The sequence below is a fragment of the Silene latifolia genome, chromosome 3 (assembly GCF_048544455.1).
Source record: "Silene latifolia isolate original U9 population chromosome 3, ASM4854445v1, whole genome shotgun sequence".
Classification (NCBI taxonomy): Eukaryota; Viridiplantae; Streptophyta; class Magnoliopsida; order Caryophyllales; family Caryophyllaceae; genus Silene; species Silene latifolia.
In genome coordinates, this window is record NC_133528.1 from 133,800,507 (window position 1) to 133,821,036 (window position 20,530).

The 20,530-nt window shown below is 37.9% G+C and overlaps 1 pseudogene; it reads right to left on the reverse strand.

The window, feature by feature from the left end:
- The window catches only part of LOC141648087 (acyl-CoA C20 Delta5-desaturase-like), a 66,802-nt pseudogene that overhangs the window by 31,527 nt on the left and 14,745 nt on the right, over positions 1–20,530 (reverse strand).

Consider the following 20,530-nt stretch of genomic DNA (forward strand, 5'->3'; position numbering starts at 1 on the left):
TGATCTGGCATATTTATCAAAGATGCGAGTTTCGCAAGAGCGTCTGCAAATTGATTTTCCTCTCGAGGTAGGTGTAAGTAGGTTACGTGATCAAAGAATTGAGCCACTTGGTCAATCCTAGCTTGATAGGGTGCGAGGCTTTCGCTTCGAATTTTCCAGGACCCTGTAACTTGATTGATAATCAGTGATGAATCCCCATGTACTCGGAGGTTTTTGATGCCTAAGCTTACTGCTGCTTGAAGTCCAATGAGACAAGCTTCATACTCTGCAGCGTTGTTTGTCACCTCGAAGTCGAGTTTGACAGCGATCGGTGTATGCTCACCTTCAGGAGAAATGAGCAACACTCCTATTCCGAATCCTCTTAAATTTGATGCCCCATCAAAGTATAGATCCCACGAGTCTACGTCTGTTTGGAGTATATCCTCGTCGGGAAATGACCAAGTGTCTATGGTTTGCGCGTCGTTGATAGGATTTTCTGCGAAGAATTCGGCGACGGCGCGACCTTTTATGACTTTTAGTGGTACATATTTAAGGTCGAATTCTGAGAGCATCAGAGTCCATCTTGCAAGGCGTCCGTTTAGGACGGGTTTCTCGAAGAGGTATTTGACTGGATCCATTTTGGAATATATTTTGACGGAGTAGCTAAGCATGTAGTGACGTAGCTTCTTCGTTGCCCACACAAGAGCGAGGCATGTCTTTTCGAGTTGCGAGTACTTGCACTCATATTCCAAGAACTTCTTACTTAGATAGTAAATAGCTCTTTCTTCACTTCCTACAGTTTGAGCTAGCATAGCGCCCATGGCGGTTTCAGTTACTGTGAGATATAAACCAAGAGGTTGATCTCGTTGTGGTGGCATGAGCACTGGTGGTTTGGCCAATATCTCCTTGATTCGGTCAAACGCCTTTTGACAATCATCATCCCACATGGTGTGGTCTGTTTTCTTGAGTTTCTTGAAGATAGGCTCGCAAATCATGGTAAGTTTCGATATGAATCGACTTATATATTGCACCTTTCCCAGGAATCCCCTGACTTCTTTTTCTGTTTGAGGTTGTGGCATTTCGATCAGAGCTTTGATTTTCGAGGGATCTATTTCTATACCGCGTTGGCTAACGACGTATCCCAGGAGTTTTCCGGATGTTACCCCAAATGTGCATTTCTGAGGATTGAGTCTCATGTTGTACTTTCGTAGCCTTGCGAAGAACTTGCGAAGGTTTGCAATGTGTCCCTCTCTTTCCTTGGATTTGACGATCATATCATCTACATATACCTCAACTTCTTTGTGCATCATGTCGTGTAGGAGTGTAGTTGCGGTGCGTTGGTATGTAGCTCCGGCGTTGATTAATCCGAATGGCATTCTTTGTATAGCAATAGGTTCCCCATTGGGTGACGAAAGTTGTCTTGTGCATATCTTCCATGGCCATCTTGATTTGGTTATAACCCGCATACCCATCCATGAAGGATAGTAATGCGTGGTGCGAGATTGTCCACCAATATGTCAATGTGAGGTAGAGGGAAATCATCTTTCGGACTTGCTTTGTTTAGGTCCCTGAAGTCAACACAAACACGGATTCTCCCATCCTTTTTGGGTACGGGTACTATGTTGGCTACCCAGTCAGAGTACTCGGAAACTTTGATGAACCCGGCTTTGAATTGCTTATCCACTTCCTCTTTAATCTTTAGAGCCCATTTTGTTCTCATTCGTCGAAGCTTCTGTTTCACGGGCTTGAAACCCGGCTTAATCGGGATCCTATGTTCGGCGATATCCCTGTCGATCCCTGGCATGTCTTTGTAGGACCAAACGAAAACGTCTTTGAATTCATTTAGGAGGTCTATGAAATCGGCCCTTTCGGTAGAGCTCAAGGTAGTCCCTATCCTAAGTTCTTTGGGTTCTAGTTCGGTTCCTACGTTGATGGGTTCAGTGTCCTCTATTCGGTCCCCCTTCCCCTTCCCGTAATATTTCTTTGGCTACGTAGGGAGGTATTTCGGTCAAGTCTGGGTCTTGGTCATCCTCAGTATCATCATAAACAGAATTGCACTCGAAAGAACACAGAGAGTAAGCAGAACCTGATTTATTCATATTAAGATTTGAGTAAAGTTGAAACAAAGAAGCCAACTGATCCATGGTCAGTAGCGGCAAAGGAACAGTAGTCGGGGCATTCCCCGAACTACCGTGACTACTCGATGCTAGGCTGGGAGAAACGAAGGGAGTGGGGATGACAACAGGAGTAGACTCTCTAATGACTTCTCTAGACTCCGACTCTGACTCCGACTCCGACTCCGACTCGAACTCGTCGTCTTCTGGTTCTCCTTTGAACATCTCTCCTCCTCCAGTAGTGAGCTTGAAGAGCCTTCCTTGGTTGTTGGTCCATTTGATGGATTTCCTCCATCCTTTCTGCTGCTTTGTGTCGATTTCTGTGATTAACGCGGTGGGGTTGAAGCGATCGTCCTGAAGTATCATAGTAATGATCTCATCCTGCGCGGCCCTAATGAATCGGTCCTCTCCAAATAATAGGCTAACGGCTTGTTCGTCGAAGCAAGGTGCTTGACGGGTTTTGACGGTAGGAACCGTTTCGGGAGGAATGAAGTAGCAATCGTGAAAGATCTCGATTCCGGCTAACTTCCTCTCAAGATAATGCCAAGGTTCGGGAAACCCATGAAAGAGTTCTGAACTTCCTTCTTGAACGAAGTACCCATTTAAGGTGGGGAGATATGGCCTCATTTGGACTCCCACGTACTTGCGATTTTGGACTTGAGCGAGCATTTCGAGAACTTCTTGTTTGTGGGTTTGTATCCTAACCCAAGTGGTATCCTTGTCGAGTTTCCTTTCTTGTATGGTGCAAAGGTGTTCTTCCGAACTGGGTTTAAAGGCATTCCAGGGAAGTATCCTTGATTCTTGAGTATGTGGTTGACCACCAAGTTGGAGTAGGGATTATAGTACAAGGGTGCCAACTCACTTTCTATGACATTCACACTTTGGAAGCCCCCAAGTTCGTATATGGGATCCGCAAGGACTTGATTGTTTGATTGCTTCTCAATTATTGCCTTGATAGGTGACGAAGTGATCGTCACAACTTTGTCATTGAGTGGGATCTTGATCTTTTGGTGAAGGGTGTATGTTACCGCTTTGGAAGCGTGAATCCAAGGCCTTCCCAGAAGTATGTTGAATGAAGCTTCGATGTCCACTATTTGGAAGTTGACTTTTCGCTCGATTGGTCCCGTGGCTATGGTTAGGCTAGCAAGTCCAACCACTTTTCGTCGCATACCATCATATGCCCGTACACCTTGATTGGTGGGAGTCCAATCCGACTCTTTCATGCCTAGTTTATATGCCGTTTTGAGGGGTATGACGTTGACCGCGGAGCCATCATCTACCAAAGTCATTGGCACATTCTTCTTTAAACAAATCACAGTGATGTATAGAGCGAGGTTGTGACTAGCGCCAAAAGGTGGCAAGTCTTCATCTGAGAAAGTAATAGGATTACTTAACCTCGGCGATTCTTGGAAGACCAAGTTGACTACATCTTCGGGAGTAGAGTTATGCGCTACATTCAATTTGGCCAAAGCTTGCAGTAAAGCTTGGCGATGCGGAAATGAGCTTGCCACTAGTTGCCAGACTGAAAGATCAGCCTTGGTTTTCTGTAATTGCTTGAGCAAATGATCAGTGGGGTCGTCTTCGTTGTCATTTGGCGTGATGACTTTGGTTGGACCGTTTTGAGTGGTGCTTTGATATGGGCGACCCGAACGAGTTAGGTGATCCACATCTTGGTCTTCACCATTTTGGACTATTTCCTTGACCAAGGAGTTTTCAATGAGGTATTCGTCTTCATCGTCATCGGCCCACACCCCATTGATTGCAGCTAGTTCCTTCATTCTCATGATATCACTTTCTAGTTGTATGATTTGATCAACTAGTTTATCAACCACGGCGACTACTTCTTGCATAGTAGCATTTTGAGAGAAGATCAATGGTACACGCTCTTTAGGCGTTGCATTGGGATCGCGTAAGGTTGTTACCATGTTTTCTAGTTCCCATACTTGTCTATCTACACTCCTTGCCCATGCGATGAAGTCGGAAATGGTAGGGGAGATGGTAGAGTAGAGACTTTCTTTCTCAATTGCATGAATTTCATTTTCGGTGGGAGAAATGAGATGTGAGCAATCTAAGGTAGATTCGTCACTTGTAATCACTAGAACTCCAAGAGGATTCTGAGTGTTGTTGGGCTTACCTCCTGGTGGAATTGGAAGTCGACCGTCTTCAATCATATCCTGAAGCACGTGTTTCAACTTGTAGCATTTTTCTGTGTAATGTCCTTTGCCCCTATGGTACTCACAGTAGGAGTTTTCATCCCAGAACTTGGACTTTCTTTCGGGTTCGGGAGTAGGTCCAATGGGTTGGAGTTTACCTTGCTTCATTAGCCTTTTTAGAGCGTTGGAGTATGTGTCCCCAAGGTTCGTGAACTTCCTTGGTGGGCTAGTCTTCTTGGATGGCTCGAGAAGGTTAACTTCGTCGGTCTTGCTAGTAGAGCCGTATGAACGAGTCGTGGACCCTTGATATCCTCGACCTACCGTTTTGGACAAGAGCCCTTTACCGATGTCATCTTCGATTCGTGTTCCTAGTACAGTTAAGTCCTTGAAGGTCTTGATGTTTTGATATCTCAAATGGTTGGCATATATGGGTTTGAGATTATCCACGAACTTTTCCACGAGGGTGGCCTCATCCGGGCGTTCAACTAGTTGAGTACTAGTCTTCCTCCACCTACTTAGGAAGTCGGTGAATCCTTCTTTGTCATTTTGGGTAAGAACCTCTAGAGTACGCATGTTGACTTGGATCTCGGCATTATCCGCGTATTGTTTCGAGAACTCGATCGCGGCGTCTTCCCAAGTAGCGACCTTTTTGTGATCTAAAGTGTAGAACCATTGCTTTGGGATGGTGTCAAGAGATGAAGGAAAGATCCTTAAGAACATCTCGGGTTTGATGCCTTTGATAGACATGTAGTCCTTGAAGGCGCGGATGTGGTTCAAAGGGTTCTCATGTCCTTTAAACTTAGGGATATCCGTCATGCTAAAGTTAGTGGGCAATTTGGAATTGACGGCTTCATACTTGCGATTGTTCTCCTTGTAAATGTCATCCCCCTTAAGGTACATCAATTGCTCCTCTAGGTATTGGAGTCTTTTCTCAGCTGCAGTTGTTCCTAGGACAGGATTCTCATCTTTAGACTCGTCATCGGAAAATTGTAGCACTCCACCTTTAGGGGGAGGTAACTTCCCCTCTACATCAAAGATACGGCCTTCGATAAGCTCAAGGCGGTCATAGGTTTGTTCTTGAGTGATTTGCATTTGGGTTATCGCGGCCAGGATTCGATCATTACTTTCTTGAATTTGCTGGAGGTTCGTTTCATCACTTGACCCAGGCATCTTGGAAACTGGATAAGAGATCGGCGACGAATCAAAACACGATCGACCATTCTATCACACTAGCTAAAAGAGGAAAGATTTGACTCATGAAGTGGATGTGTGCCACTTGTGTTGAGTGAGTTTTGAAGAAAGACAAGGTCTTTGAAAATGTGTGTCCTAGTCAACTGTAGTGTAGTTGTAGGAGTGGACTCGAAGTGAGGTTTTGAAATGGGCTTGTGGCCCGAATTTTGACTTGACAAACGGACAGAGTTTTGACCGGATTTTGCGCTAATTAAAGGCCTAATTTTTCGAAATTTTTGTTTGAAAATGAGGATTTTGAATTTTTGAAAATTCGTCATGGTTTTGTTTAGAAATGGTGATCACGTAAGGTTTACATATTTATACAAGCATTACAACGGGATGCTGAGTGCATTTAAAAGGGTTTTGGTTTAAAGGGTGGGTTGCCATACCGAACCATCAAACCCGAAGTCTGTGGAGAGGCTCGTGCCAAACAAGAGTAAGGCCGATTCCTAGTCCATTTCCTCAAGTAGTGAAGGCCCTTGATACAAACAAGAGTAAGCATCATGGTATGGATGACGTCAATCGCTATCCATCCTTAGGCCCAAATAAGAATTAGGACCGTTTAGACGGGACGATTGGTCGAATGGGTTGGGTTGGGCCTAGGAAGGCCGAATTAAACGGTCTAGGAAGACCGAGTTATGAAAACCGACAATTGTCTTGTACAAACTTATTCCCTAACCTTGTTCAAGTTTCACCCTTGCTACACGTAAGTGTATGATCCCCAGCGGAGTCGCCAAACTGTGGACAGCGGGCCGCCCACGGGGGCGCTTGGTGAGAAACGAGGGACAAGCGTTTGCATTTTGTAAGGAGTCGCCACCAATTTTTATGGGAAATTGGAACCGTTCGAATACCTCGTGTCATGTCAAGACACAAAGTAGTGACATGAACACTAAGCAATCGTTACCCTTAGCATTCTATGTCTAGAATGACTCTCGTGGATGCCAATGAACACGGGTGCTCACGGAGATCTGGAGTAAGGGGTGAGGGTACGTATTAGGAAGCTCTTTTGATCGAACACCTAATCCCGCCCGCCTCGATAGCGGCCTCTACTAATGATTAGGGAGTTTATTCGTACTCGATATATCGTCGGCTATATGCATGCAATGCAACATCCAATAGATTAATCCTAACATGTGAAAATTAGGCTAAGTCGGTGAACAATTAGTTTAGCATACAATTATTGTCGAAGTTGGATTTAATGTTCAATTACATGTGAAAACACACAAGCAATAAAAGAAATACAATAACTATGAATTACAATAATGAAAATTACATTAATTACATTGGATAGGCGATTTATGTCGAAAATACCTTTAAAACGGATGATTTAAGAAAAAGGAACGAAAGAATAAAAGAAATAAACAAATAAATTAACGAACAGGAGTTAGCGTGATATTACGGATATTAGCAGATTAATTACGTAAGCTAATTAAACTAGGTCAAGGCAGAAACGAGTTCGAGACGTAACTCAACTCGAACAAAGCGCAGAGAGATCGCGCCCTCGGAAGAGGCGCAGCGATTCTTTCGCGTCATTCCAAGGGTGAGTTCTGGCTGTGAAGCCGGAACTGCAAATCGTTAATGTCGATTGGTAAATTTAATGATTGATTTGATGATTGACTCGGATGAAAGTGATTTAATGGATTAATTACATATGAATTAGTCATAAAAACAGTAAAACATGAATGAGACGGAATTAAACGGATTATTTATGTGAAGGGACGATGTTAATGAATGATTAATTAGTGACATCGGTGAATAGAACAAACTAAACAATTAATTAGACTAAACATGATGAATGATGACGAATATGGATGCAAATATATCGATGACGAATCCCAGAAACCCAATATGAACAGATTGAACTTCTAAAATCCGGGTTTGAATATTAAAGACGAAAACCCGTAAATATTGATTATTTAGGATTTAAGTCGGAACAATGATGAATTAAACATGTTAATGATGAATGAATAATATACATATGAAATTATTAAACTATCATGATGAAGAATTAACGAAATAAGCAAAAGAAAACAAACAAACAAACACGAATTACAGAGGACGGAGGAAGAAGAAAAGAAGCGAGAAGCTCGGCGCCCTCACGAAGAGGCGCGGCAGAAGGCGCGCTCCTTCGAAGAGGCGCAGCGATTCTTTGCGTCTTTTCTCGACGTCTGTCTACTGGAAATCCGTAAAAACAGGTTTCAAAGCACGGTTTTAGAAATCGGTTTTAATGGTGTTTTCGACATAAATCTTACAATGGTGATACGAAAATTAAAATACAATAAATAAATAAGGATTATACACCCTCAGACTTACATGTTGACGGAACGAGATGAACTAAGAAAATCAACTAGTGAATGCTCAACGCGAATGCAAGGAAAGAGTGCCCTCGTAAGAGGAAAACGATTGATTAATTTAGATTGATTGAGTGTAGTTGGTCAAATTGGTCGGTCATGCAACGGAGAGGCTGGTACCCGGAAAGATCCGAGCTTACGTGGTCGGAAGTCCAAGCACGTAGGCGCCAATTAGTAAGAACGAAGTCTAGAATGCAAAGGGAGAAGAGAAGGGCGGACACTCGCGTGAGAAATATGAGGAACGAAAGCTCCTATTTATACTAATCACGTGAAGGAATAGGGTTTCGGAGACTCTTTGGAAGTGAATCTCGGAAAGATATAAAAAAGATACGTAAATCATGCAAAGAAGGGCCTGGGAAGAGGCGCAGCAGCCACTGCGTCCCTTGGAAAGAGGCGCAAAGACTGGGCTTTGCGTCTGTTCCCGTGAGGTTTCCTCTTTGAAGAAAGATTTCGCGTTTGAGTTATGGTAGGACGGAAATAATTCGGTTATCTTTTGAATATTACGGGATATTATTTGCCAAAAGATAAAATTTGTGAAATATGGAATAGAAATATCCGGAACATTCCGAACATTCGACTCGGGATTTAATGACCATCGAGAAAATGGAGACGGTTTTTGACCGGACTCCGAATATACTCTAATTACTGCCAAAACGACCGTATCAGGACGTAGATGACAACTAAGAGGTCGACATTTATATTTGAGCAAACACTTGACGATAATCTTACGAACTGTCACAAATCGTTCCGCGAATCAAACATGCGGCCCAATCATCACCGGGTGGTTTGCGGGAGGTGCAGAAATGAGGTGTCTACACATGTAGACTTGTTTATGGCTTTGGATGCTGGTTGGGTTGGTTGGACGCGGTTAATGAGCGCATATAGGACACTTAGAGGTCTTTGAGTAGTAGCACATTTGTTCTCCATTTTGAGATTTAGGATTTTGTATTATATTTTAATCCCTATTTATTTCGCATCTAATTAATAAAGTTTATTAAATTGTCCTTATTGTTAATTTTATAAGTACTACCTCGGGCAACTGAGATGGTAACACTCTCCTTTACTAGGTAATGTCTTTCTAAAGGCTCCTCGGTAAATGGGGTTGTTACACTTATCATCATCAAGTCTTGATAAACTCCTCTTAACCGACACACCATGTGCCTCACCGGGGGCCTATATGTCCATTCATGGCACTTGTGTTATACTTGCGTACCAAACTTCTCTGCATCCAATATAACCTGAACTGGGTCTACATCCATTGCCATAGCAAGCCACCGCCGATCGCCTTTGGAGTTACCATAAACTGTTTTTTTGTTGCCTCCATTAAGCCCCAGACCATTTCGTCGGGTTGATGATGGATTTCTCTTGGATGGCATGTCTAATCGTTGTGAGACCAATGTCGCCTTTCGCGAACATAATAGTTGTCCCTCGAGCTATAGGGATTCCACGCCTTACAGTATATGTCACCTTCAAGTCTTGACTCGATCTTCTTCTTGAGTTTAGCCCTACTCGACCTTGGGCTCTGATACCAATTGTTGTGGCGGAAACTGTTGAAACGATGCAAAAACAATAACAAAATAAAGAACACAAGAATTTTCTTGGTTCATTATCAATATGACAGCTACGTCCATGGAAAAGTTTCACTATGCAGGGAGTATTACAGGTTGCAAAATATGAGTTCTCAAACTTGCCTCTTCAAGTTTTCTATATTTTTCTCTTACCTTAAAGGCTATTATATATACCTAGGGGTTGTTTGGTTGATGCGGAAATCGCAAGATCACGTGAAATACAATATCATGGAAAATAAACTCCCTCAACCAATTCATGGAAATTTCTCAAAATTGTGTGGTTGTCAATGTGGGAATTTACTTTCACAGAAACTTCAACTTACCAATGGGCTTGTTGATAAACAACTTCCTACATTTTTGTAGGAAGTCAATTCCATGGCAACTGCGACTTCACCCATTTTTACAAAAAAAAAAAAAAAAAAAAAAAAAAAAAAAAAAAAAAGTGGCAACCATACAACTCCACTTTTTACTAATTCATGGGAAATGGGAAGTTCCACGTCCCATATTTTTCCATGGGCAACCAAACAACCCCTAGTGTTATTCCACATTAAAATAAATTAAAAAACCTATCAAGATTAAGAAATAAGACTAATATAAAACCTATACAATTTCCTAAACTGAGTTTTCCTAAAACAAATCAAACTTCCATCTTTAATCAAACTCCCACATATCCTACTGCGACTCAAAGAGTCACATGACACATATATAACACTTGTGAATGAATCTTGCTATCATATTTACGTTTCTATGTGTTGAATTGGCATTGGTTTGTGTTGGTCTAAAGTGTTCTATATCTGTCACTTTGTACAAGTTGTATTGGTGTGTGGACATAAGCCCTGGCACACAACATTCGGCTGATTGTTTAAAGCTAGTCAATGTTTGAGACATTGATTAGTATGATTTTCGAACAAGCCGCTTATCTTAAATAACAACTAGTTTGAAATCCTAAAAAGATATTATGAGAACCCATCGTTGTGTAAAGTAGCGATTGATTACTTAACGTACCAAAACATAAATAAATGATGTTGTGAACTCATTTTATGTAAATAGTTTGAAGATAGTCTTATTTTCATAATTAGTTTGGTTTTCAGCTCTATTTAAGAAAAAAATCAATATTTATATTTTTTTCCTCTATTTATACACGAGTTTTTCTAATGTGTACTCTTTACTAATAAGGGAAGGATTTGCAAGATCTATCATCATAAATTGAAATATGAACTTACAATTACCATACCTAAAGCATTATTCTTGGAAATCCTTCTCTTATTAACATCTTTAATAAATAAACTGCTATTGAAAAATTGAACACATACCAATTATTTTTAGACAAATCACCCGTATTCCAAGCTTGTTTTCCCCAAATATGACACACAGAATTCACGAAAAATGTGCAATGATAAAGACATGTAGTTCTTACACCCTGCATGATTGTAACGCAAATGATTTAATGAGGACATAAAATCGGTGTGAAACCAAAATCTATTACCATCTGATTTCACTATACATTTATATTTGACTTTGGAATCTCTCGGGCAATATCTTAACCATATTTTCTCATATTATATAGTATACAAATATTGAAAATATTATTTTGTGATTTTGTTTTATTTTCTTTCTTCCCTGTTAATAATTATCTATTAATTTTGGCAAAATAGATCAATTGTTTATATTAATGTTATAGATCTAGGCGGTATACATATAGTTTTTATTTTTTAGGGTACAACTTATAGATTTTAAATCGATACCTCATTAAATTTTAATATTTCATCCCATTATATTTTGATATGTAACAAAAAAAAATTGAAATGGAAAACAAATCAAAGTGAATTGAGTAAAGTTATGAAATATTTATTTTAAAAAAAAAATTTACCATTAAACAAATCAATGATTTCATGTTAAAAAATTTCTTTAGTTATTTTAATACTTTTTTTTGTCGTGAAGGTAATAGTAAATCAATAGGTCTTGGTATAGACGGGTGGGGCGAACAGACGGATAAAGACCTCTAGTAAAATGGGTAGGGGAGACAAGATGGGGCACCCCATGTGCTTCCCACTTTATGGCAAATGGGTATTTTATGAGGGAAAATGGTATCCGTCTATAAGTATAGACGGATAGTGTCCGTCTATAAGTATAGACGGATAATGAGAATTTGTGATAGTAAATAGGTGTCAACTACTCAAGTCCTTATCTAAAGTAATAAATTGCATTAATGAAAGATTTAGCAATTATATTTTATATTTTTATACCATTTTGTTTTATTTAACTTATAAAATCATAATTTTGAGTTTGATGAAAATATTATAATTTATGTATATGATTATATTTTAATGAAATGATAATATTTTAATGAAAAATATCTTATTTGTTTCCTTATATATAGGTAAATGCATTGAGAGGGAAACCAATTGAAAATGCTTAATCTCTTAGGGATCATTTGAATCAATGGATTGGAATAGAGTGTGATATAATAAAAGTATGGAGTTAGAGGATTTTACCCACTTGCACATATGTTTTTTTCAACCAAAAGTTACCAAAATCAAAAGTAAATAATTATTGACTGATAAACCAAAAAAAAAAGTACATGTATGACAATTCACCCGGTGTTATAATTTTTTTCGTTGATTAAAATACATGTTATAAAGAATAAATAAAGTAAACAAATAATTGAACAAATAAAATTTAATTTCATAAGGAGTATTATAAGTTAAACTTTTAAAATATCCAAGATTAAATATTTAGAACTTTAACAAAAATAAGTTAAACGTTAGATTATAGAAAAAGACGGAATATGGACAAGTTCTTAAAGTGGAACTCACCATCCCCCACACAAGATAAGGAAATCCTCCTAGAGCATACAAGAGTAATCCAAGGCCAAATGAATGCAACAAGGTTGTACTCTTCAAAAACCTGTAAAAATGGTTGCCTCTCCAAATCTTCTACATTGTTTGTTTCTCCACACTGAAAAATTAGTCATACATAAGGATAAACAAGAGTCATTTTATTTTGTAATACAATGTGAATTATAAAAATCTAATATTCTCTCCATGCATTTGGTTTAATTTAATATGTTGTTCGAGGTTTTTTTTTACTAGAAATAAAAAAATTATTGAAGATGTTACCGTAGTAGTTTAGCATAATAAATACCTCTTGAAAATGGAAAACAAAAAACATGTATATTTGTATCAAGTCTTATTTTGACCGTATATATTAACTTTAGATTCTAAAACATTGTATGATTACTTGTAATTGGAGGAAAAACATCATTGAAAAGCTAAATTGACAAATTAAATGACAAGGATTAATAGTATCATGGAATACACGTATATCGTGTATAAACAAAATGGAGGGAGTGCCACGGAATACACGATTATAATGTATCTCATTTACAAATTAGATTTGTAATTGCTACAGTATACTCAACTCGGTTATTTTTAATATTAAAGAAGGCCAATAGCGTTTACTATTTAACAACGTATAAAACTTCCTAGCTCAACCACATCCCCTATCTACTAAGAGATTAAAAAAAAATCTAAATTTTCACACCTAAATACTTCATATTAGAATTAAGCCTATTTTTGTATTCTTATTGTATAGATGTTTTGGGATACAATTAAGCTAATTCTCTTAAATTAAGCCCTTAAAATTCTAGAATTCACAATCTGTACAGAAGATTTGTGTATATCTAGACATTTTCTGATGAAAAATCGATTCACTATTTATGAAAGTAGTTTTGATTGAAAAAAAAAAGAAAAAAGAACCTTTATACTATTAGAAAAATATAATAAAATGATCAGCTTCATATAAAAACTATTTTCTTTAAACTACTCGATTTAAAACATTACTTAATTGTAAAATTTATTGAAATCTGATTGTAATCTTAAAAATAAAGTCACAACCGGTCCTTATTTATAGTCCTACTTGAAGTCAACAATCTGACTATAACTCTAATTCCTTCTATCTAATTCTTCCTAAACTAACTAGGAAACTTATTTTAATAATTAACTACTAAAAATCAGATTTGAAGAAGCTAAATAAAACTAGAATTAGGAAATGCAGAGTTTCCTAATTTTATTCAAAAACAGTAAAATAAACTAATAGGTAATCCAACACGGTTTAGGACTAGGAAACTGTGCCTTCTCTTTCACGGATGCTCCTACACGGTCTAGGATTTCGTGTTAGCTAGTTGATCTGATTGATACAATTTAGCTTATTGTTGTCCAAGCTTCTTAATTTCCGTCCTAAATTAGCTTCATTATTTGATGCGAGCCTCATTTTAAGTCTTTCTTGGATGAGAAAAATGTTCCAACTAAGTAAGACCTCATTTGCTTCCTTCTTCGACTCTGCTCCTGCATCAGGGAGCTTGGGACGAGATGACTTCTGGAATATAGCTATCACTTAGTGTCTTAAGAACTTTATTTATATTTCCGCTGCTTTGTAATTCAAGTTATCTTAAACAGTTCAGTTGAGTTTTTAATAGAACCTCTTGAGTTATTCATTTAAATATTATTTATTTTAAATTACTTTTGTATCTGTTTGTCTTTTATATTTACTACCTCAAGCAACTAAGATGGTAATACTCCTATTTACTTGGGAGGCCTAGCTAAAGGCTCCTGAATAAATGGGGTGTTACATTAGTATTGAGGATTGTTAATAAGTCGTCTTGCAAGGTTGTGTAGAGCATACAAGTCAGAAGTAGGGATGGGAATAGTGGCCCACACCGAACTGAAACCGAACTAAACCAAAGGAAAATGTTCGATCCAAATACAACTTTTGAAAACCCATACCCAATCCACTATTTAAATACCTATATTCAAACCCACCACTGGAAAACTCGAACCAAATCGATGGACCCGATCCATTCAATTTTTTTTGAAAATTTAGGCTTTATTAAGCTTGAAATTTCAAATTTGTCATATTAAAGGAATTTTTTATATGGCAAAAGCAAGTTTTGGATCCAGTTTTTGACTATATGGTGGATCGGGTATGGATTTGGAACCGATATGGATTTGAAAAAGGTATTCCCTCCACATTTCTATGTTCTTCCCATTTCATTATATACTACTCACATAAAATGGAGAAATGGGAAGAACATTAAAATGTGGAGGGGGTATAATGGATCGGGTATGGATTTCAATATTTTTGATATGGATCGGGTTTGGATATGGATCGGTGATCCAATAAGTAAGTGGATCGGGTTTGGATCTTGCAAAACCTGATCCAACTCGATTCATTGCCATCCCTAGTCAGAAACAGTTTTAGAATGTAACGTTTAATAATATCGAAATAGTTCTTTGCATGAACCTTGTTGTTCATAGTTAGAGATTTCAATGTGAGATTATGTAATTAGTAATGTATGACCAAGAACAAATACTTTTGTCGACTATTTATTTGTTTTGGTGAATAACCATATTCCAAAAACATTAAAACAGTAGTTTAAAAATATAAAGTTTAAATTTTGAGTAATAAAACATAATATTTTCACATTTAATTATCCAGTTTAGACGTATTTGAGTTTCAAAAAACCGAAATTTGAATTTTCAAAGTTGGCACCAAGGTAGGGAATTGAATTTCAAGCATTGGAGCCAAATCAAAAATTGAAAATTCGTCTGGAAACCACGTCAAAATTGAAAATTCGTCTTAACTCCAAGTCTAACTTTCAAATATTTCAAATATTTTATTTTGGCCCCAAGTTTTAAATTCAACTGTAATGTTAGTTTATTTTACTATTTTTTTTATTGTTGATTTTCACGCATGGTTTTAATAATAACGATTTATTTACAAAAAGTCGGAAAAAAATAAAAAAAAAAATTATTAAGTGGTGAGAAAAAAAGGAACAAGAGGTACAAAAATGATGGATTTTTTTTTTAAATTACTTTTTTTTTCTTGTCAATGATTTAATTGTTGTTTTATTTTCGGGCTATCTTTCGAGTCAGGTCAACTTTCGAGTCAGCTTTCGGGTTACTTTCGGGTTATCAATCAAAACGGGTTAATAGTTGGGTTGGACAGGGTCAGGTCAGTACATAAATGGGTTGACTTGGGTCACAGATCATCTCGGGTCAAGTCTGGTTCAGTTTCGGGTCACACTTAATCGGGTTATGAGTCATCATCGGGTCGAGTCGGTTTTGCGTCGCAATATTTTCAGGTCCTATCGAGTTTGGTTTGCTCAGATTCGGATCGGGTCAGACTTGACCGCGCTACCAGAAACTGAAGAGGCCCGGTAATTTCTTAACATACAGAGGAGGGATAAGTTAGGTAATTTCAACACCTTTTGATTCCCACCTTCTTTTGTTAAAAAGGTACGACTTATCCATTAACCGGAGATAAATATGGTGGGAGAGTAAGTGCACATCTAGCTTAGCGTTTTGTCATTGTGCACACTATTGGCTATAGAATTTAGCATATACTCCCTCAGTCCCGGTCATTTGTTGTCCTTTTGTTTTGACACAAAGATCAAGAAAAGAGGAGAGAGTCAATTACTAAATGACATGTGTACCAAATTAAGTGTGAATGAGTAAAGTGTTCATCAAATGCATTCCTAAAATATAAAGGACAAAAAATGACTGAGACATCCCAAAATGGAAAAGGACAACAAATGACCGGGACGGAGGGAGTAATTATTAGCATAATTTCTTAATGCTCCTACAGTCAGTTTTATCTGCCTCACAATTACTCGCCCGAATTAAAATATTGTGTTCATATTTGTGCTCAATTTTATCCATGCTCCAAAAGAAGATCAATGCTGGGGTGCGGCTCTTTAGGTGGTTTGATATTTAAAATCAAGTTCGGGTTAAGGTATTTTACTTTTTTTTTTCAATGGGTATTTACAACTCCTAGCGTATTGTGATCAATGCATATATTATTTTTCTCGGTAATTATCCTATTTCTTCTTTGAAAATGAAAGAAGAAAAAACTTTTTTCAAAATCTTCAGCACAGGCTGAGTATCGTTCCACGGCCTACATTATCTGTAAACTCAAAGGGCTTCATAGACTGCTCCCCACGTTCCGCGTTTCGCTTAACTTACCTATTCATCTATTTTATGAAAGTCAATCAGCATTCTCTATTTCTTGAAATCCCGTTTTTCAACCGCAAAAACACTCTCTATACTCCTTGTTGTGTAAACGTATTATGTATTTTTGATTTGGGTTTTGGGTTTTGGAACCCCTCTACTCACAAACCCAAGCTCTCATGATTTGTACTAAATTGGTTTCTTAATCTATTTCAATGCATCATCGTTGCCAAAGAAACCCGAGATAATCTCAAGCCAAGTTTATAACAAGCTCGGAAACTAGGTTGTATTGTGGCTAATAGTTTAACATGCCATTTTACACAAATGTGGTATTAATTATTAGGAGAATAATTATATTAGATAAGAGTATATTATGGGTATCGTAATATGCTCTAACATATTTTAGGAATATTTTTGGAGTACCCTCCAAGACACCCCACTACGGGTTGGACTCTAAAAATAAGTATGATTTTGTATTTTTATCTAACTAACTTAAGATGGTATATTTAGATACGAGACGCTAACATTAACACAATTAGTGAAAACAACAAAATAAAAGTATGGACTTTGTAATAAAATCATATAGATTAGGGAAGGTACGATAATTTATTACCTTTTTAAGGATACTTGTGTTATCAAAGAGCCAGTTGATGTGGCTGAACCAAAATCCTTCAAGGGGACTATGAGGATCTTGTTTAGTATCACAAAACTTGTGATGCCACCTATGTGTGCTCACCCATGTAATTGGATCATCCTAGTTTTTTTTTTTCAAAAAATTACATAAGATTAAGCAAAAATATAACAACAACATCATCATTTGGTTAGTAGGTCTTATATTATTAGAGTGCAGTATATATACATTTATACATATAACATAGTTAGTAGGACTTGTATTATTAGAGCGGAGTATATACAATTATACATATAAGATAGTTATTGAGATTAAGATTAAAGGATGTGTTAAATGTAAGTACTACATAAGGTAATTGCATATATATAACGATTTTTATTGAACTCTTGGTACAGTACTTGTAATGATGGAATTGTAAGTAGAAAAAATGGACAAGTAAATATAAACAATTCAAGATAGAAAACAAACATGAAGAGAGATGTGAGAGAAGAGAGATAAAGTGAGGCCGAGTGATGGATAAACCCCAATTCAACCCTGATTCTAGGTAGCACAGACACTTCTCTTAATCAGTCGTTCTGTGTCCGACACCGTGTCGGACACCGACACTCCTCGGACACACGCCAAAACGTGTCGAACGCCTATAAAGCAGTGTCTAACTTTCAACATTTATTTGGGCACGTGTCAGACGCGTATCCATGGTATTTGGGTCGTGTCCGACGCATGTCCAAAATATTTGGGTATCATTTGGGGTCAATGATGTTCTTTAGACGAGATATGAGTTGTTGAAATAGCGTGATTAGAAGATGGATTTTGATGAAAAATGAAAATGAGTTATAATCATAGACAAGTTTTTCCTTTAGTTATTTAAATTTAATATCAAATACTTTTATAAAAAGAAAATCGAATGTTTACAACTATAAAATATATATTTTATTAAATTTATATAACGTGTCCGGTGTCCTAAATTTCATGGGATGTCGTGTCACGTGTGCACAGACTCCCATTGTGCACAGACTCTCATTTGACTCATGTGATGTTTTGGATCCAGTTGGGGACATTGGTGGTATCATCATCATGTGGAATGCAAGAGATGTTATTGTTACTCTTGTCAACAAAGGTGATCAAATTATCAATGTGGTGGCTCAGGTAACTTCTAAGAGCTCCATTTTTCTTTTTTATCTGCTATTTATGCCAACCTAAGTCTAGGTACCGATTGGACCTCTGGAATCAACTTTATACCCTCTCCCAAAACCTTAGTAATCCGTGGGTTTGTGTCGGTGACGTTAATGATGTTACTTGTGTCTCAGAAAAATTGGGGGTTGTGGTAATAAGTGGAATAAAGTCACACTTTTTAAGTTGATTATGGATTCTTGTAACCTGATTGTCATTGGTTTTTCTGGCCAGAAATTTATATGGACTAATATACGACATTCCAGCCTTATTCTAGAGCGCCTTGAACAGGTCTGGGTTAATCAACCGTGGGTTGGCCATTTCCCTAACTCGCACAACTACCATATCACTCGTCTATCATTTGACCATTGTCGTAACCTTCTTAGGTCTTCCCTCATTTTCAAACCCCAACCCAAATCCTTTAAGTTTGAGTCCTTATAGGCCAATAATTCGAGTTTCCTTTCGACTGTCGCCTTGACATGGTTTGCCTTTGATGATTGCGGCACTTTTAAACTCGCCTCTCCTAGCTTCGTCCTCTATAACTAGGCTCTTTAGAATTTTGGGAACCTTGTTAAAAATAAGAATTCTCTTAATTCTAGGTTTGTTAGCATTGAACACGAGCTTTGTATTCACCCTAACTCACAGTTCCTTCTTAGCCTCAATGACTCCCTTCTTCATCAACTCAATAATGTCCTTAACTTTGAGTATTTGTATTGAAAAGACCGATCCCGCATCAATTAATTGGTTGATAGGGATAAGAACACTACTTTTTTTAAAAATCTATGACCCTCCATTGTAGCTTTAACCATATCCTTTCTCTTGTCGATGGTGTGGGCAATACTATCTCTAGGGATGTTGATCTCATCTCCAATGTCTCCCTATTCTCCGTTATCACCTCATTTTCTATCCCCCTTGAGGAAGAGATTTTTTTGGCTCTTTTCTTTTTTGGCTGAAATAAAGCCCCGGGGTCTGATGGGTTCCACGCGGGTTTTAAAAAAAGTGTTGGCACATAGTTAATTCTGATATTATCCCATTCATCCAAACCATATTTATTAACAGGCGCCTCCTAGAGTCCATTAACAAAACTTATATATACCTCATTCCTAAAATCCCTCATCCTCAATCAATCTTTAACTTATGCGCCATTAGCCTTTATAACGCAACTTATAAGATGGTTACAAAAATTATTATTAACCATCCCAAGCCCTTCATGTCCAATATCATGTCCTCCAACCATGGTAGTTTGATCCCCGAAAGGGGTACGGATACTAATTTAATCATTGTTTCTGAAATCCTTCACCCTATGCATGTTTCAAAAAGCAAGGTAGGATGGTTCGCCCTTAAGCGTGACCTCGAGAAGGTCTTTGATCACCTCGAATGGGATTTATTCCTTTCTTGGCTTTCTCTCTCCAATAATGATACTGATACCATTTCCCTTATTACGAGTTGAATTTCCTCTGCTTTTACCCATGTCATCTTTAATGGGACGTTATCGCCTGAGGTTTACCCGTCTAGGGGTATTAGGCAAGGCGGCCTCTTTTTCCCTACATCTTTATTATCTACATAGAAGGTCCCTTTCTACTCTTTCACCAATCCAGCTCCAATAATTATTGGACTCATTTCCCTCTAGGGAAAGGTGGAGCCATCTTCTCTCACCTCCCTTTTATTGATGACATCCTCCTGTTTCGGCGATCTTTCGAAAAGAATTTGTGTGACCTCCAAGATACCCTTCTCTCCTTTTGTTCTTCATCGAGTCAAAAGAATAACTGCTTTAAGAGCAAGAGTATCTTCTCTAAGCTTACCCTGGCCGAGGATATCAGCATGTTCGAGGCCTCCTTAGGGACTAAGACCCCTAAAAATCGTAGTACATAGCTTGGTTCTCACCTTAATTAGAATAAGCTAAAGAGATCAGATTATTGCTTCATCATTGATACCATCCAATCAAAACTTGATAACTGCAAAACCTGTTTTCTATTTAGAGAGGGTAGACTCTGTTTGATCAAGTGTACTTTGAATGTCATCCCCTCTCACACCATGAAATGGATACGTCTCCCCTCCTCTATATTAGGTGACATTGATAAACTCGTTTGTTCCTTCCTCTTGTCTGGCCGCTCCTAAAAAAAACTCCATTTCTCCAATTGGAATTTGGTTACCCAACTTCTTGCTCTTGGAGGCCTTGAAATCAAAGCTGCTCTGCCTCTTAATAATGTGTTTGCTACTAAGTTGGCACGAATGAAGGCTATTACTTCACAAAGAATCTTTAGCTTCTCATGTCATTAGAAGTAAACACTTGACTCCTTTCTCTTTTTTCGTTCCTCTTGGGTTAT